The 20,010-nt window shown below is 35.2% G+C and overlaps 1 protein-coding gene across 17 annotated transcripts in view; it reads right to left on the bottom strand.

The window, feature by feature from the left end:
* Window positions 1-20,010, bottom strand: part of LOC145289209 (talin-1-like) — a 617,531-nt gene that overhangs the window by 451,926 nt on the left and 145,595 nt on the right. The window contains exon 1 of one of the 17 annotated variants that reach the window (XM_080136393.1): window positions 2,208-2,437. The exons of 15 other annotated variants lie outside the window; for them this stretch is intronic. The gene's annotated coding sequence lies outside the window, so the exon portion shown is untranslated. Of the gene's footprint in view, window positions 1-2,207; window positions 2,438-20,010 lie in introns of those variants that run through there. One more of the 17 variants, XM_080136394.1, reaches the window with a different exon arrangement.

The following is a 20,010-nucleotide window of genomic DNA, read 5'->3' as shown; positions in this document are numbered from 1 at the left end:
GAAATAATACCCTGCTAAAACTACATAATTTAATTTTACGTTATGCTGCAAACTTGTTATTGTGTAGACCAATACTCATCAAGCAAGTTGTATTTTTATTATTTAAACAATTTTTTTTTTAGATTAACAAAACAAGCTCCTAACTTTACATCATCAATGCTCTGATCCCCATCTAGCATCAATTGAAGTTGATGGCTCTCGTCTTGGGGAGGCTCCATGTTTTGATAAGCTCCTGGGTTTGACCTTTACTCCTGATCTGAAATGGAACATGTATATCAAGTCTGTTGCCCGGGCTGCTGGGAAAATGGTGGGATCCTTCTACCGCTCCAGAAGATATCTCACTACTGATGCAATTCTCCCTCTCTATAAAAGCCAAGTACGTCCAAAGATGGAGTACTGCTGCCACATTTGGGCTAGAGCTTCAAAAAACAGCCTATCCTGCCTTGACAAAGTACAAAATAGACTTTGTGGCTTAGTGGGGGATGCTCTCTTCTATTCCCTGCAACCTCTCTCCCACAGGAGAGACATTGCGAGCCTGTCTATGTTTTATCGTTATTTCCATGGCAAGTGTTCGTCCGAGCTCCAATCTTTGGTCCCCCCGTGCCAATCCTTCATGATAAACACCAGTCTAGCTAAAATCACTGTCAGTAATTTTCCCTACTCTTTATCTTTGCCTAAATCAAAACGTAGATTCCATGAAGATAGCTTTTTTCCTGAGAAGTGCACACCTGTGGAATTCTCTTCCGCTTGCCTGTTTCCCACCTGACTACAACTTGGACGTCTTCAAGTCCAACATAAACAAATTCCTGATTAATCGCCCCCTTAAGTAAGACACTTTATTAAATCTCCAATACCAACTATTACTATGATATTATCCCATTGATTATTGTACACAAAATAACCCTTATGCCCGAGTGGCTTCCGGGCCTTGATAAGTGGTGATCCCCATGTAAAAAAAAAAAAACTTTCAAAAACGAGTTTATAAAAAGGTAGTACTTGATCACAATCTACTTAGGGGAGGTGAGGTTGAATTTATGTTTTTAATTCAAATATTGGCATTCTTGACTACCATCCCGGACTTAGGGTTAATGTTGGGATTGAAAAGAGGCATGTTTTACATCAGCGTGCAAACAAATTCCAGAAACTTTTGAAACAAAATAGACATCAACAAGAGAAGATAACTCTTTGTCTTGAAAATCTTTAAAAAAAAAAAAAAAAAAAAAAAAAAAATTGATTTTTTTTTTTTTTTTCATTAAAACTTGAAGTAAGAATTCTTCGTAAAATTAAAATTTTATTTACATTTATAGGGGAACTTATGTTAACAAGCACAAAAAATCATTACAAATTAAGACCATTAAAATTATTTAGATTACTTTCTATTTCTGATTTATAATTTCCAAGAAATCTTTACAAATACTTCATAAAGGGACTTTTTAAATTAATGTTTCTAAAAGTTTATAAGTTTATATCGTTTTTTTATCTATCTTTCATGACTAATTTTTGAAGAATACACCCAAGAAAATGTAAAAATCTTTCACATACATATATAAATTATAAACATAAGTAACTCTTGTTGTAAAATTTTAAAGTTTTAAGTAAAGGAAAAAGTTTATTGGATTGTCAGGAATTGTAATTAAGTGGAAAGTAGACTTTATATTATAATTTGTGTCCACCATCATATGTAAATAGATGAGAAAAATAGAAAGGTAAGTATACTTAAAAAAAAAAAAAACTAAAAAAAACGAGTAAATAAAATTGAAGGGAAAGTTAAATTTGAAAACAGATTTACTTGCAAAGAAAAAAAAATAATCACTAACAATGAAAACAATTCTTAAATGTTATTTACATGTTTCAAACAGTTGTAATCAAACTGGTTGTTTACTACGTTTCGATTATTGTACTCTTTCACCTTCTTCCATTGTCTTTCATCACAACCATTAAGATGAAAACAATTCCAAACGTTTGAATGTAAATAATATTTCACATATAAGCACGTGCTAGAAGTAGAGTTGTAACAAAAGAATTTGTTTTTTAAACGTAAGGGGGGGGGGGGGGTCAGGATTTTTCTTCAAGATTTAACAAATTACATTAAAACGTTTCAATAATGTTTCATTTATATATATATCTTTCTTTTAGATCGTCTAAAAGAAAAAAATTAAAAAAATTAAAAAAAAAAAAAAGAATTTAAATAAAAAAAAATGTCCTACCTTTGAATAATTATTATTTAAGTAATACCTGCGAAAAGTAAGAGAAAAAGTTTGAAGAATTAAACGAACTAGTACTACTAACCGGTAACATTCTTTGGAAGAGTTACTATTTAAAGAGAGGGGAAATATAGAGCGAACCACACCTCGAGTTTAGAGGCATAGCTTCATAGTTTGCTCACCACTACCTTTTCCTCTGACGTGAGTCAACTGATGTGGCAATACTGCTACTTAGGATGCAGATTCTGGAAGGATGTTTTGGGGGAAGGATATGGGGAGAGTTGAAGGAAGGAAAAGAAAAACATTGTTTACAATCATACCTAATATATATATATATATATATATATATATATATATATATATGTGTGTGTGTGTGTGTGTGCGCGTGGTGTTGAAAGATTTTCATATAATCAGAATTAGTAGTCTTGTCAACTTCTAAGTTTATCTACAGAACACCAGATAAATGTAATACAAACATTTTTAATTGTGTGTGTAAGTTATTCAGACATTTTCTTGGGTCTATGAGTTATCAGTGTAGCTAGATTAGAAATTTTTATATATATATATATATATATATATATATATATATATATATATATATATATATATATATATATATATATAGAGAGAGAGAGAGAGAGAGAGAGAGAGAGAGATATATGATGTGAGTGTGTGTGAGAAAGTTTATTTGTTTTATTTTTATAAGTATATAAAAGGTGAAGGATAGAATATTGGATTTATAAACAACATTAAATAACACAGTTGTAACTGTCTGAAATAAATAGGAAGAAACTAGATGAGTTTTTGTCAAGTAATTCTCCTCCAACCCACTTATACCAAATGAAATAGTGGTTAAGATTCTGCTCCAACCACAGGTTGAAGAGTATCATGAAACTATAATCATTTTTGTTTTGCTTTGTTTGTTCTAGCTGTCACAGAGTATTGAGCACTCCATTTTAAGTAATCTTAGAATCAAAATCGACCCTCATAAGTAAATATTAATATATTCTCTATAAATAGTTCTGGTAAATGAATTGAATAGATTCCAGGAGTGATATAAGCCAGTTTAAAACTAGGTTCAAGGGAGATAAATCAATCTTGATTAATAGTTATGTTCTTTTTATAGACCTAGAAAAAAGTCCAGCATGTCATTATAAGTAATAATAACCTCATTTTTAGGCTTGGCTTTAGTAAGATGAATGCTGAAACCGACATTGGTACATTACTCAAAACATTAATACAATTACGAAGTTATCAAATTGCACAATTTTAATTTTAATACCAGTAACCGAGTACAGAGTCATTTTTACCGAAATTGAGGTTTGAGTTTTCTTAGAATCAAGTTAGGAGTAACAAATCTTTTTTTTCAGGAGTCAGATATTGGAGTTTTTATTTATTTGTTAAACCTATTTCAGAATTACTGAATTGTTGACTTTTTACACGACTCCTCACAACTGCTAGTATTACTTAGTATATATAAGTCAATATTACAGTGAAGGTAACATGTAATAAACGTTAACTTCAGTACACCATATTATACACTGAAATATGTTAATTTAAATCATGACTAAAACCAATATACATGAATTTTTAATATGATTAGATATAAATAAATTAAAAACTAATTTTTATATAATTTGAAAAAATGTGTACATTTAAAAGGCAACATATATTAATACTAAATATTTACAGAAAAAGAAAGTTTTAAATTCAGTAATGATTAGTTGTAGAGTAATGGTTAACAAACTTAAATTACAAATGATTTCAGAGAATCAAGAGTTGATAATTTTTGCAAGATGTGGAATCAATTTTTTTTTTAATTGAATTCAATGTCTGATCTTTATTAGTCAACTCTTCAATTCAGGAATCTTTGAAATTGGATTAATTTTAAACCCAGTTAGGAATCACTTTATTTTGTTTTTTGTTAACTTCTCATACTTTAGATGGGTAGTCAGTGATTGGCAATTAAGAGTCAATTTTTTTTTTTATAAGGGCAATTCCTCAATTCTGATAAATTCAGTGTTCACAAACTGCCCAATAAAAGAAGCCTTGTGCCAAATGAAAGCAATGCTTAGTAAAGAAGTAAATAAAGCAGGAAGTCATTCTATTTTAAGGATATTTTTATATCTTATCAGCTTGTAACAGGAAAAGCAGAGCCTGTCAAACTGAGAATTATTTATGTAGTTTAAGATAAATAAATAAAATCATGGGTCACATTTGAAAATGTTTCACAGGAATCGGTAGAAGTAAGTGTTCTTGTATAGAGGCAGACCTACATAACTTTGTAGGATGACAATTTAAATAAATGTGTGTTTAACCAGTTTTGTTTTTTAACACAAAGTCAAGTAGATTGAACACTCAGAGTTATGATTGTGAATTTGTTTTCATGAGATATGTCACTAAATACAGCTGTGGGTTAGTAGTGAGGTAATGAAAACATTTGCCCTCATTTTCATGAAAATAAAAATTTACATTTTTGGTAAATATATATTTGAATACCTTCCAATTACTAAATAAAAAATACCAATCTTTAAATAGCATCGAATTTTGGTTTTCGGTTGCTAAAAGTGGTACAAATTTCAAAGGGTTATAATAGTAAAAACATATCAGCCATGTTTTAATTTACAAATAATAGACTTCAAAATTACTTTAGAATTTGGAGTAATCACTATAATAATACAAGCTACCCATTTTCATCTTTAAAATATCAATTACAAATTAATTGTTAGCTTGAATTAAAACTTTAAAGCAAAAATCAAGCATTACAATTCATTTGTGTTTATAAACGAAAAGAAATTTTTCCTCACAAGAATCTAATTTTCTTATTTTAAGTGGGTATTTTTAACTCTCTCAAACTAATGAATCAAAAACTAGGGCCTGTCAGTATTAGACAGTGTTTGGAGAAAGACAATGTCAGGTGGACAGTAGAAGCAAGCAGAAAAAACTTATCGAAGCCACTACTCAAAACTTGATTATTCATAGTATATTTAAAATATTAAGAAAAACGGTCATACATCTTGATAAATGTAAAATAGACTAATAAGGATACCAATTGTAAATATAAAATTTTATTTTTTTGCAAGAAAAAGTTAAAAAATAATTAAAGAAATCTTTAAATATTTTTCCTAATGTCTATACGTGTAATACTGCGTCACATGAAAACTACTAGACAAAAATCATTTATTTTCGGATCTTGGATCCAACAGTATTAATTAAAGTATATTAGTTTTCTGAAAACCAACCACCTAAATAAGGTTCGTGTTGTCAAAAATTAAAGTGAATAAGTGATTAGACGAAAAAATTATGAAAAATTATATCAAATTTTATGTAGATGTAGATTCAGTTTCCGAGACAATTTTACTTTAAAGTAAAATGATCGCATAAAAACTTATATGGAAAGCTCCACAACTTGTTAATAATGAAAGATCTATTTTTTCGAAATACAAATAAAACCTAAAATTTTACATCTATTAAAATTGTGCTCATGAATATACATTGCCCACAAGCATTCACAGCACAGTGTACACACAGATCAAACAATTCTTCTTTTCGTCTATTTAAAGGAAGTTAAAAACAAGCCACTGTCTGTTTTCTAAAGCCTCCCCAAAGCCCTCTCATACCTACAAGAACACTTTGCCTGATACATTCAATTCCCTTACAGCACTTTTTGTTAATCTACTGCTAGCAAACTGAAACTTAAATATCCATCCAAAACAAAACAAAAAAGTGACAAGACTAAATCTCGCAATAGTCGTTAAAACGTTTTTTGTAAATATTAGCACTTTACAAAAAGTATTTTGAAAAGTTTGATGATTGATGTTATTATTTATTATTTATAAAATCTATGACAATGTCAACGAATTAGTTGCTGATATTCATCACTATAACTAGAAATTCTATTTTATCACAGACTATTTGCAGCAGTGACTAAATTTTCTTGATTAAATATAAATTGGTTGATCAATGTTTAATAAACACCATGGTGGTGGCAGATTGATACTTAGGTATTATATCATGGGTGGTTGATGTTATTACTGGATGATCCAGCAGTTATGGGATATAATACATCAAAACTCTCATGTAACTCTGGCCAAGTGATTGTAAGCAAATCAGCTGGTGATCAAAATACACATCAATTACAATTAAGAGCAGAAATAACAGGAAACTCCTTTATTACCGTTTATTCTCTACATTAACTATTGTTGCTGCATTTGTCTTGAACTTTCTTTGCTCTATCTATTGAGACCAACAGAAAGAGCAAAGAAGGTAATTTGTCAAAAGCCTCTTCATTTCAAGCTTCAGTCTTGCCACTAAATAAACTATCAACCCAAGAAATAAACTTTCAACATAGACTAAGAAGAATTGGATAAGTGAAATAATAAAACTACACGTTCCACTTCCTCAGTTCATTCTTTTCATTTCACTGGTTGATCACTGTGTTTCAATCCGAAACAGCATAATCATGTCAACACATTGGTTCATCAAAGTTAAACACTGAGCCTGGTCAGTACCAGATGAGTGACTAGTTTGGAATACCAGGTGCTGTATATAGGAAGACGTCAACACCTCCCTGCAAAAACTAATGTCAACATCTTCCTTTAACCGGGATATAAATATGCGACTGGGGACCGCTTGTGAACTTCATATTCTCATGAAACTTCCTACTATAAGGAAAGCTGGTCAATCCCACCCAGGGTGAATACCAGTTACATATGTATAATTAGAGAGAGAATCAGTTCAATAAATTACAGGAAAAACTGACCAGAAAAGACAATCACTAAGAATTGGTTTAATCTCTTCCAAGTTTTTTTTATTAAAACCAGACAAACTGATTCAATGCATTACAGATCAACTGGCCAATCAAGTTGCTAAATATGTCAAAGAAAATTACATCCATATTTGTGAACGCATTTTGCATCTGCTGTTTAACAAACATTTTGCACATTTTTTTAATAAGATATTTAACTTTAGTATCAAAATTTACGAAAAATAAAATTTAGTTAATTTTCTTTAACTCTTAAACTAGACAATTATCAATAGCTTATGTGTGTTTGAAGTAAAAAAAAAAAAAAAAAGTTTGAGTATGTGTTCCCTATCTTGGCCTGGTTCATGCTGATTTAAAGTCTTATCAAACCCCCATCAGAGTTAGCATAGTCTATTAGCTAGTGATACAAGTAAGTCTCCTCCATCTCCATTTTTTTTTCTTTAGTTTCAATATTAGAGATCTGTTGAGATGTCCACTTCACATTTTTATTGCTCCTATCCCATCTCACAAAAATGATACCGGTTTCAGAAGACACCACAGAATCCATGCCCTTGAATCCCATCCAGCTTTTCTTTTTTATCTCCCAATAATCCCCTTTTTTCTCTTCACTTGGGAACTTGATTGTTTTTGGCTCTTTAAATAACCCGGAAAACCGAGCAGTTCATATCGAGATAGATTTAGGAGAGACTTACTAACCACAATGCATAGCATTTTATTTTTTGAGTAAACTGTCCTATCAGCAGGTGCAAAGTACTGGGGCTGCTGTATTGCCATTTGGTGAAGGGATTCTGGACCATGCAGTAGCTTCTGGTGGGGCCTCTCGATGCCATACTAGTGGGTAATTGTTACGGCTTTACCTTATCATTAGCTACAAATAAAAAAAAAAATTCTTCATTTCTTTTTCTCTCTTAGTTTCCCCTCTCTGTCCTGCTCTAAGTAAATCTGACGACCTAGTCCACAAATTTCAAAATTTCATCATGACGTTTCAAGAAAAAATACACGATTAAACCCGGTTCTCCAACTTCCAACGTAGACCCCTACTACCATGTCTCCTTCTCCAACATCAGGGGTAACCTTCCAGAGGTTGAAACTCAATTACAGGAGACTAAACCAGACCTTTTATTATTAAGTGAAACTGGCATTGGACAGGCTATTTCTCTAGAAGAGTTCGCAATTAAAGGATACTCTAACTTAACTTCTAAATCTGACCCCCAAGATCGCCATAGGCATGGAATATGTGCCTATATTAAAGATAGCTTTCCATATGGTAGGGACATCTCCAGGGAAGATCCTAACTTACCCTATATGTGCTTCCGGGTTGCTTTAGCTCACACTACGGCATTTTTATTTACTCTCTATCGCCCCCACAACAGCGGAGTTACTATCTTTAAAAGCATATCTGAGAAAATTGACCAAGTCCTATCTGCTTATCCTTCAGCTAACATTCACGTATGTGGAGACTTCAATGTTCACAACGTCGAATGGTTGACCCACTCAAACAAGAACGATGATGAGAGGAGGTTCTGTCATGATTTCTCCATTGCCTATGACCTCACTCAGATTGTTCAGGAACCCACTCGTGTGCCCGACAATGACGGCCAGTATGCGAGCCTACTAGACCTTTTTCTCACAACTTGCCCTGAACTATGTTCAGTTTCTGTTCTGTCGCCTCTTGGATCTTCCGACCACTCTGTTGTATCAATTAAGATAAAAATGAAATGTAATAAGTCCCCAGACGTACCTCTCCATCGTACAGTATATCGATACACTAAGGCTGACTGGGATAGCTTCCGTACATTTATAACTGATCTACCTCTGCATTCCATATTTAAAAAGGATGTGTCCTCTATAGTATTAGACCTGACGGAATGGTTAATTGTAGGTATTGACCGTTTCATACCCTCGAAAAAGTTTCAGCAAAAACCTAACAACCAGCCATGGTTCTCTCCAGAATGTGCTGCTGCCATTGCGCACAGAAATCACTTTTTCCACTGTTTCCAACGTAATAGATGTATGGAAACTAAAGCCGCTTTCAGGACTGCCAGCAACCATTGTAAGAAAGTAATAAAGAGCACAAGATGGTTGTATGCTCAATCTGTTAAGTCCAAAGTAGCTGAGCAGCGGCTTGGTTCCCACCAGTTTTGGCAAATAGCAAACAGAATTCTGAACAGAAGCGTGTGCTCCATCCCAACTATCATCAATGGACCTGAGGTAATCTCGTCAGCATCAGACAAAGCCAAACTCTTTGTCAAGAACTTTGCAGCTAATTCTACCTTTTGCGATCAAGGCCGCCAACCCCCAATATTTCCTCCTGTATCTGAAAACACACTATGTGATATACGTATATCTGTACGTGATGTTGCCAAGCTAATCAAAAACCTTGATTCCAGTAAAGCAACTGGCCCGGACGGTATTCCAATTATAGTACTCGAAAAACTTCAACCTGAACTAGCACCCATACTTACAAAACTGTTTAAACGTTGTCTTAAGTTTTCCATCTCCCTGGAAAATTTCATCAGTATGCCCTGTATTTAAGAATTCAGGTGATCGCTTATCCCCCTCTCATGACAGGCCAATAAGTCTCCTGTGCGTCATGAGTAAGTTGCTGGAATCTGTGTTAAATACAGAAGTAATCAACCATCTCAACAAAAATAACCTTCTTAGTGACACTCAATATGGTTTCCGTTCTGCTAGATCTACAGCAGATGTGCTTACAGTTATATCTCATAGGATTAGCAAATCTCTTGACGGAGGCAACCTTTCTAGGGCAATTGCTCTTGACATATCTAAGGCCTTTGATAGGGTATGGCATAAAGGTTTACTTCATAAGATCTCTAGCTATGGTATAGCTGGAAATGTCTTCTCAATTATTAAATCATTTCTTTCTGATAGGTTCATAAGAATAGTAGTTGAGGGGCAAAAATCAGAAGCTCACAGTATTAATGATGGTGTCCCTCAGGGGTCAATCCTGGACCCAACTCTTTTCCTGATCTACATTAATGATCTTCCAAATCACATCCTTACATCATTTGTAGACATTTATGCTGACGACACTACCATTTATGGTAGCACATCTAAGACAGTAAACGACCAAGTTCTCTCCAATTCTCTCTCCTCTGATCTTGAGCATGTAGTACAATGGGGAAAGGAGTGGCTGGTTACTTTTAATGCATCTAAAACCAAGCTTCTCTCTTTACATCAACATTCTGATCCCCATCTGGCATCAATTGAAATGAATGGCTCTCGTCTTCAGGAGGCCTCAAGTTTTGACAAGCTTCTAGGCTTGACCATTACTCCTGATCTTAAATGGAACACGTACATCAAATCTGTTGCCAAGACCGCTGGAAAAATGGTGGGATCTTTCTATTGATCCAGTAGATATCTCACTGCTGATGCAATTCTCTATCTATATAAGAGCCAGGTACGTCCAAGGATGGAATACTGTTGCCACATCTGGGCAGGAGCTGCTAGAAAGGACTTGTCCTGCCTTGATAGAGTTCAAAATAGACTTCGTAGCCTCGTAGGAGATGTCCTTTTCTCTTCCTTACAACCTCTATCTCACAGAACAGATGTTGCGAGTTTGTCTCTGATGTATCGTTATTTTCATGGAAAGTGTTCAACTGAGCTTCAATCTATGGTCCCCCCTCGCCAAACTTTCACAAGAAACACTCGTCTAGCTGTAAACACTATCAATAATTCCCCCCACTCTTTATCTGTGCCTAAACCTAAACGTAGATTCCATGAACAAAGCTTTTTTATTAGAACTGCACGCCTGTGGAATTGTCTTCCGTTTTCCTGCTTTCCGGCTGACTACAATATGGTTGTCTTCAAGTCTAACGTAAATAAGTTCTTGATGAGCCATTCCATATAAGTTATCAAATTTAACAAATTTTCATTACTAATGATTATTATATTGTCCAATTTCTACTGTACACTCTTTAACCCTTATCCTTGAGTGGCCTCTTGGCCTTGATAATGTGTTGATACCTATGAAAAAAAAAAAAAAAAGTCCAATGTGAACAAGTTCTAATTGAATCGTCCCCCTAAGTAATCCAAGTTACAAAATTCCCACTGTTTACTATGCTAAAATCACAATGACTAATGTATACCTATTAACCCTTATCCTCGAGTGGCCTCTGGGCCTTGATAAGTGGTGACACCCATGTAAAAAAAAAAAAAAAAAAAAACCTATTGTTTTTAGCACCCCTCCTACAAACCGATTAATTTGTGTGTTTATATATATATGCATACACACACACACACACACACACACACGAGAGGAAAATATATAGGTAATATAAAATTATATACTGGTGTGTCAATTTGAAACAAAGGAATGTAGTGTGTAGAGGTTATAAATGCTCTTTATGCCAGGCATTTCGACACCTCATGCATCTCATCAGAAAAGGAAGGGAGGTGCTGGGTAACAAGATAAAGATGTGATGTCTAGCAATGGGCATATAAGGGGATCTTGTATAAGGTGTATACATTGGAGGGGGAGAAGGTGTTGTCTAAGGTATTATTAGATAATTATGGTAATTTGAATATGTTGAAGTGAGACTTCAGTAGGATTGGGAGACAGATGATTGAATACACTTTAGGGAGTAATTACTGTATGTTATAGGATTTCATTGACTAATTAATTAGAATCTAATGAGTGTTGCATGTGCCAGTCTATCCAAATAAAATAAAGAATGAGTAAAAAGAAAAAAAGTGTGAAAAAATAGAGGATAAACATAAAAAACAATGTAAATTGAAATAAAGCTTTGCCTGTATGTCGAGCTTTTTATTATATTGAAAAGTCTCCATTTAAAGAATCTTTATATACTTAATTCCCCTAATGTCAAACCATTGGGAATAATAAGGTGGTATTCTAATAATTGAAACTAATTTAGAGAATAGACCAAGAGGATGACACTCAATTAATTTTAGCTTCATGCCACATCTTATTTCAAAAATTTTTTTTTACTATATTGTGAACTTTTTTGTTAAAGTTTAAAGATAAAATCAATGGTTGGGTTTATAAAATTGAACCACAAAGGGAGTTGCAATAGAAATTTGTGAAGTATTGGAGTTATTGTTGACAAACAAGTCATCAGTTTTGTCATCTGATTAGAATTTTTGATCCGTCTCGATTTACATACTGATATTATAAGCGATCCTAGCATGATTTTATAGACATGATTTTATAGACAACAAGACAACTTACGACAATGAAAGATAAGGAAATGGATTAAAAAAAAACAAAAAAACTCCTTCGCGAAAATTACTGAAAGGAGTGTTTCACTTAACAGAATATTAATTCTTAGATTATTTAATATGGAATCTAATCAGTTTTTGTTTTGCTTAAAGTTCTTGATATCTTCACTTATGTGTAGTGTTTGCTTTAATCATTCAGACACGGTAGTATTTGAATGGTTAAGTGTTAGTTTTACTCATTTAGAACTGCTTTAAAGCTTCGTCACCCACTCATTTTGTGACAAAATTTCATAGGTAACCTTCTCAGTTATATTTTGAAAAATAAAATTTTTAATTTTCATTCAGTAAAACAAAGGTTATCATAAAATTACTGTGTTAAAAAATCTGGAGAATCTGTAAGGAACAGAGAGACGGTTTTGTTTAATAGGCTGTTGGTTACCATAGCAATCAAATCTGCTACACTACCTCAACTCGGCTTGGAATGAGGAGATAATGACATAACAGGATATAAAAAAAAACTGTCGCTAATAATTCACCGCTGTCCCAATCTGTCGCTCAGCTGTACTGTCACTAATAATTCACAGGTAATAAATGAAACAGACAGAGAAATTTTTATTTCAAAGGAAAACCTGGAAAAAATCATGAATTACATAGAAAAATGCAAGCATGAAAAGTAATATGGTTAAGATTTAAACATGAAAAAGTAAAAGGACTAGTTGTTAAAACTGGAAAAGAAAAAGACAAGATATTCTAGTAAAAATATAATAAATTTATAATTTAAAATATTGTAGTATTAATTAATTGATTATATAATGTTAAATTGAATTTTTTTTTAATTCTTAATGCTGCATTATTTTAAGTTATAAATTTATATTTTTTACGAGAATATATTGTCTTTCTTTTCCAGTTTTAACAACTAGTCCTTTTACTTTTCTATGTTTAAATCTTAACTATATTACTTTTCATGCTCGCATTTTTCTATGTAATTACTCATTCATGGCATAAGTTTATGCGCATTTGGTTGGATTCAGTTGCATGTTATATTCAAGGCAAATCTTATTTAGAACTCTGACAAATACTACCATTTCAGATTAGATCAGACTGTGTTTCCCCAAAGTTTCCAAATTGTGGCCTCACAATTGAATTTTGTTTAATATCATACCTAGGACATTGAAAATAAAATAAATAATAACACTGACTTGTAGACTCCAGGCTGCCATAATAGCATCCCAAGTATATTAAACATTCAAACTTGTGATTCATTTTTTTGTTTTTGTGATATGCAGTTTCATTTGGGTTTTGCAGTAGACATCAGAGTATCATCTGATTTTACCTTTTACGAAGCAATGAAGGTGTCACCCAATGAGAACAATACAAAACTTTTTCTTTTTCATCAGAGAATTTTTTTTTATATATATATATATATTAAAAATATTTGGCAAAGGCCAAAAATTTACATCAGATGATTTTTGTTGCTGCAATCATGTACTTTAATTTCGCAACCAAACACTGTTAACCTGCATCAGACTCACAAAAAAAAAATCCTGTAAACCTTTGTAATAATAGATATTTTGTGAAACTAATAGAATAATCATTGGAAAGAGCAGTATTTTCTCTGAGAGATTTCCATAGATAATGCTTGTGATCATGTTTAGATCACATATTTTCTTTGACCAAACAGCATCTCTGTTTGAAAACAAAAAGTCACAGTGCAAGCAAAACATGATACTCAGAAAAATGTAGTGCATACAATTATGTAAAAGACAAATATAAGATAAGGGCCAATTAGAAAAAGTTAAACACAGCACATGCATATAAATAAATAACTTCTATGTCTGAGTTAAAAAATATATATATACAACTAGTGTCAAGTAAAATCAGATAACATTTTTGAATTGATATTCTCCCTGAGAAAATTAAGGTGAAAAGTTTTTAGCAAGACAGGAACCAGCAGAAGAAAAACTGACATTTTACTAACTTAACACCTGTAAGAAACAAGTTTTGAATTTTTTAAAAATGAAAATCATTTTAACATTTTATTGGAGATCCATTTGTAATCTATACTTATTACTTGTAGCAGCATTCACCCGAGATGGGTAGATTCGGCTCCAACGGTGTTAACCTCGCCTCGTGTCAAAGATATCCACCCTCACTGGTCGACAGCCTGATCCAGCTATTCACAGTTCCAGCGACAGACACCAAAAACGTGAGGACGAGACAAAATCTCCATATCTGCTTTGGTTGTTGCGACCCAAGTTTTAAGTTGACCACCTTGGTGCTTCTTCTAACCAGTGGGTGCATTGGGCACCACTAATTGACAGACGAACTCATCCCCTGGCCGGCGCAGCACATGACCAAACCACCAGTCAGAGAGGTGAACGCGCAGGATACGGTGGAGGCAGTAGATCGAAGACTAAATTTATGAAGGTTCTTTTCTGCACAGTGGGCAGGTCCTACATCCGTAGAGAAGACTTGTTCTGACCATGACCACGTAGATTTGCAACTTCTTGGAAATTCTTATCTCCTGGTGAGACCACAGTCGGTTTTGAAAACAGACGGTTGATACAGGTGATGATTTCATCTTTCGCTTGAGCAATGGCTGTATACATGCGGCTGGGGGCCACTTATGAATCTCAAATTCCTGTGTAACTCATATGAATACAGCAAATCTGTGAAACTCAATCATAACTATGGTGTCCGCAGGCACAGACGCGCTCATGGTCCCAGCACCACAAGTGTCAAATCAATGAGCTGGACTATTTGGACGAAAGATGATCCATCATGTGGCCTGCTGAAATGTGCGCACGCTGAAACTTGAAGAAACTCAAGTGCTCACCACCCATCCCTTTCACTAGTATAAGGTCAATGTTGCCTGCCTTTTGGAGGTCAGACTTGCAGACTAAGGCCACAAGACTATATATTATCATTATTATATCTGGTTCCGCGGATGGTGTAGCACTGGCCCTAAGTGATCAGGCGAACAATGCTCTCCTTGTCTGGAAATCAATCTCTCCACATCTCGCCAGAGTTCGTTTGTGAGGCATTGTTCAATATCACCATAGTGGTTGTGTACACCCCCATTCTTAATGCTGATTATGTCACCAAGAATGCCCTCTAAAATAGCCTGCAGGCTGTTATGTATGGATGGTATCCCAGCAACAGACTTTGTGGTGGTTGCAGGTGACTTCACTGCCTGCACCGGTCCTGGAGATCCAAACACAGGACAAGTTGTTGGCCCATTCGCCATTGGTGACCGCTGCTCAAACAGAGAATGACTGATTGCTTCTACAAACAAGTTCACTGTGTCTAGCACTCAATTCCAGCACCCCTAGTGGCACCTAGTGATTTGGTACTCGAATGACGGTGTCGCTAGAAACCAAACTGACCACATTATCGTCAAATCCCGCTAAGCTTCAAATGTCCTTAACTATCGCACATTCAGGGCAGCCGAAACAGACAATGAATATGGTTCTGATCATGTCATGGTTCGATCAAAGTTGCACCTTAGCATGAAAGCCAACCCACCATTTAACTGCCTGTGAAATATGATATCTCGTGATTCAGATGTCAGCAAACCAAAGCCAAGTTCCAGCTCCAGTTATCAAATCACTTTGCCAGTCTCTGAGCACTTCAACCCATTGAGTACTCAGTAGAAGACTTCTGGCAGTCATTTCAAACCAGCGTTAACGAAGTTGCCTCACAGACCCTGGGTAAAACTAGTTAGGGAACAAAGGACTAGATCTCTGGCCACACCATAGAACTTACCAAACAAGCCCATTGTTTGGAGAACAGCGACTTCTGACAATTGCGTTGCAAGACTGTCTGTTCTGCAAAAACCGATCTCAATACATATTGGCGAAATGTCGCTGAAGAGATGGAGCAAGCTGCCTCAGTAGCAGATTCCCGAAAGCTTTACCAAACCCTTAAAGTCATGACAAAAGTAAACAGCAGCCCAAGTGAAATGTTGTTGGATACAAATGGAACCCCTACTATGTGTACACCTGAACTAGAATGAGGTACCACAGGGAAGAATCTGATTCCTTCATCGTCCAAACAGGCGTCTGTCAAGGATGTTTTCTCTTCCCCATCCTATTCAATTACATCATCGACTGGATCTTAGTAAAAAGCTTGGTTGGCTTCACTGGTGTTAGAGTAGGCCACAACTGTTCTATCACCAATCTCAACTTTGCCAATGACATTGTGATCCTTGGCGAGTCCTATGTAGAGGTCCAGCATACATTGACAAGGTCAGTCACATGGCCAAAATAGTTGAAATGAGAATCAATGCTTCTAAGATGAAAATTCTTTCTCGTAACTTTCCCCCACCTGACTGAGTGATTATAACTCTTGATGGTGAAGCTGTAGAAGACCTTGGCGCCTTTCAGCCAAATCTACAATTATTCATACATATAAAAACACATATACATGCATATATAGCATCACTTTCTGATGAATTTCAATTCAGTTTATATTTTTTTAAATTTATTGGAAATGAAAATATTTGTTTCTTAAATTTAAGCCTGTAATAACTAATAGCACTTCATTTAAGACATGCCGTTTAGGTTTATGATAATGATTTTTAAAATTGAACTCAGTATCAGGGTTTTGGGGGAAAAAAAGAAAATACCTCCCCCCCCCCCCTCCTGCTAAGAAATACTCTAGTAAGACGATTGTTGGGAAATATTTAACATCTAATAATTTCATAACTAATTGGTATGCAATCTTTTAGGAATCAAATTCCTCACAGCTAAATAGGTCATAATCTCAGAATAGAAACACATTTAAAACTTGGTATATAGAAAAGACGTCTGCCTTATTTTAACTTATTGAGCTTGTTTTAAGATGAGCAAAGTTAGAGAAAGTTTAAAACAGAAAAATAAAAGTATAGAAAAGATCTAAAGACCAGAATGAAAAACAGGTTTCAGAATGATAATTCTAGGTCAAGATTTGAGATTTCTTTATATGGAAAAGAATTTTTCAGAACCACCCATACATTTTCTAAAGTATGCACATGGTGGAAGAAACATTTTTAGGAGAACAATTAGTAGAACAGACTAAAAATAAGAAAAAAAAAAAACGACAAAGAGATAAGGGATTAGAATACTGATTGTAAATAAGGTGTTTCAGTGTTAAAATTAGAAACCATTATTTGAAGTGTCTATAATGACTAGTGTAACACATGATATGATCAGTTTATAATGGACAAAAAAACTTATTTGGGAATTTTTCAGATGAGGATAATTTTAACTACCATTCTCATGTGACACAATCATTTGCCAGGGAGAGTTACTTGGCTTGTTGTGTGGATGTTTCTTGTAACCAGCTCCCTGAGTGTTAGACACAATTAAATGACAGCTACATCAAGGGGTCGATACGGCGTTGGCTATAATCGGCTGGCTGGTCTGGTTGTCATCGAGTCTTCATTGCATTGAACAGAAAGCACTCAGTGTCAGCATTAAATAGCAGAGACTGCTTCTCTGCTGCTGAAATTGAATGCTTGTACAAAACAGCAAACAAAAACATTTTTATAAAAATAAAATTAGGAAAATAAGCATTTTAACTTCAAAATTTATTCTCAACCGCGGCCCAAACAGCTAAGAGCACAGAGGCATGTGACCCGTCTCATTCACTATCCTGATTCAAGTGTTTTGCAACACGATTCAATTCTCTTTTTCTTCATTGGGAGAGAGAGAGAGAGAGAGAGAGAGAGAGAGAGGACACATGCATAGAATTTGACACAAGATCAAAATGAAATGTTATTTTGTTCTCTGAACTGTTGTCAACCAGCAGGAGTGACGTCTATCACGTCTTCGCACTCAGTTACAAACACATTTCAGTCAAGCCCACACTGACAATTTGGAATTGCACCCAGATTGTATATGCCTCCCCACTATAACAATACACATCTGGTAAAAGGACCCCAAATGTGGGGAACTATGGCTCCACCAAAAGGGTTCCTCACCCATTGTGCTACACTCATTCTTGGTTGCTGTGGTCACAAGGTTTCAGCTGATGTAAACTTAGACTTTGTTTAAATGAATCTGAATAGCTGGAAGATAGCTTCTGTGGTACCAGTGTACAAGAATTCTGGTGAAAGGACCGCTCTTCTCAATTATCGCCCTATAAGTCTCCTCCCCCTCTTCACTAAAATCTTTAAGACGCTAATCAATCAAGCACTAGTCCACCACCTTGCAAAAGCAAATCTTCTTTCTGACAAACAGTACAGATTTCGGAAATGTTGTTCTACTGTGCTTCAGGCTAAATATGCAACATAATATTAGCTACTTGTATTTTCTCTACCGCTCTCCCTCAACCCAGGACTGTACCCTAATTAACAAAGTCTCTGACAGCATAAATATAGCACTCTCCCTCGATACTAGCGCTGAAGTACATGTATTTGGTTACTGCAATGTCCAACACAGTAACTGGCTTGGTAGCACAACACATAGCTTCGCTATATCCCATTTCCTATCTCAGACGGTTACATTCCCGACCGGTTTCCCAGACCAGCAAAACCAACATGCCTCACTTCTAGATCTATTTCTGAAAACAGTTCCTGATGATTGTACAACAAGTGCCCACGGCCCACTCGGGAATGCTGATCACGCTGTGATAATGGTAGAAATCACCATAAATTCTCGCCCTAAAACTGAAGACCCACTACTCAAAACAACGAGGTATTACAAAAAGGCTGATTGGGAAGCCACCAGGGAACTCCTCAGAGATGCCCCATGGCAAAATATCTTTTCTCTTCCAGCGGAACAGTGTGCAAATAAGACCGCTGAATGGTTCGAAACTGCAATTGAAGCACATGTCCCCATATGGAAATTCTATAGCAAGCCCCACTCTCCCCAATGGTTTACTTCTGCTTGTGCAGCTGCCATTGCTCAAAGGTAGCATGCGTTCCACAGATTCAACAGACATAAGTCCAGTTCAAACAGACAGAAGTATAAAGAAACTAGAAATAATTGGAAGAGAGTAATAGCGACAGCTAAGACAGATTACACTGAAACTACCAGAAAACGCATCGAAGCAGAGAAATTCGGAACCCGTAATTTTTGGAAAATCTACAACAGTAAGTAAATAATGGGCAGTCAACGATTCCCCCACTATCAAACAATCATGAGGTTGCTTGCATGGCAACCGACAAGGCTAATCTACTTGCCAGTCGGTTTGCCTCAAACTCCACACTGAACCCGCTCCACCACTCCCTCCCCGACTTTCCTTTGCGGATAGACACCACACTAGACGATTTGAAAATCACCCCTCATCCCAGCTGTGCTTTTAAAAAAAATGCTCTACTGAGGTTGGTCCAGTTCTCTCCAAACTTTACAATAAATGCCTTAACGAATCTTGCTTTCCCGACTGCTGGAAAACCGCCTCTGTGGTACCAATCTTCAAGAATTCTGGTGAAAGAACTGACCCACTAAATTATCGCCCCATTAGCCTCCAAAATATTTGAGTCCTTGGTTAATCAAGCCCTAGTCCAACACCTAACAGCTGCTAAACTTCGGACTGACAAACAATATGGTAAGCCCGTTCCACAGCAGATATCTTAACTGTAGTCTCTGAACTTATATACCATTCACTGGACAAAACAGCAGGGTAGAGCGGTAGCCCTCGATATATCTAAGGCTTTTGACAGGGTATGGCACGATGGTCTTCTAAGGAAAATTAGATCATATGGTATCACTGGATTTGGTTGGTTGTTTTACGACCTATTAACCCTTTTCGGGTTATTTAATGCCGAATCCAGTTATTTTGAAAAAAAATTTTTTAATAGAATATATATTTTTTTTTTTTTTCAAGTTAGTTTCTATTTAACCCATAGTTGGGACCCTA

Source organism: Euprymna scolopes, chromosome 2 (assembly GCF_053919585.1).
Source record: "Euprymna scolopes isolate OS-2025 chromosome 2, ASM5391958v1, whole genome shotgun sequence".
Classification (NCBI taxonomy): domain Eukaryota; kingdom Metazoa; phylum Mollusca; class Cephalopoda; order Sepiida; family Sepiolidae; genus Euprymna; species Euprymna scolopes.
This window is presented reverse-complemented; position numbering and strand designations above follow the sequence as displayed.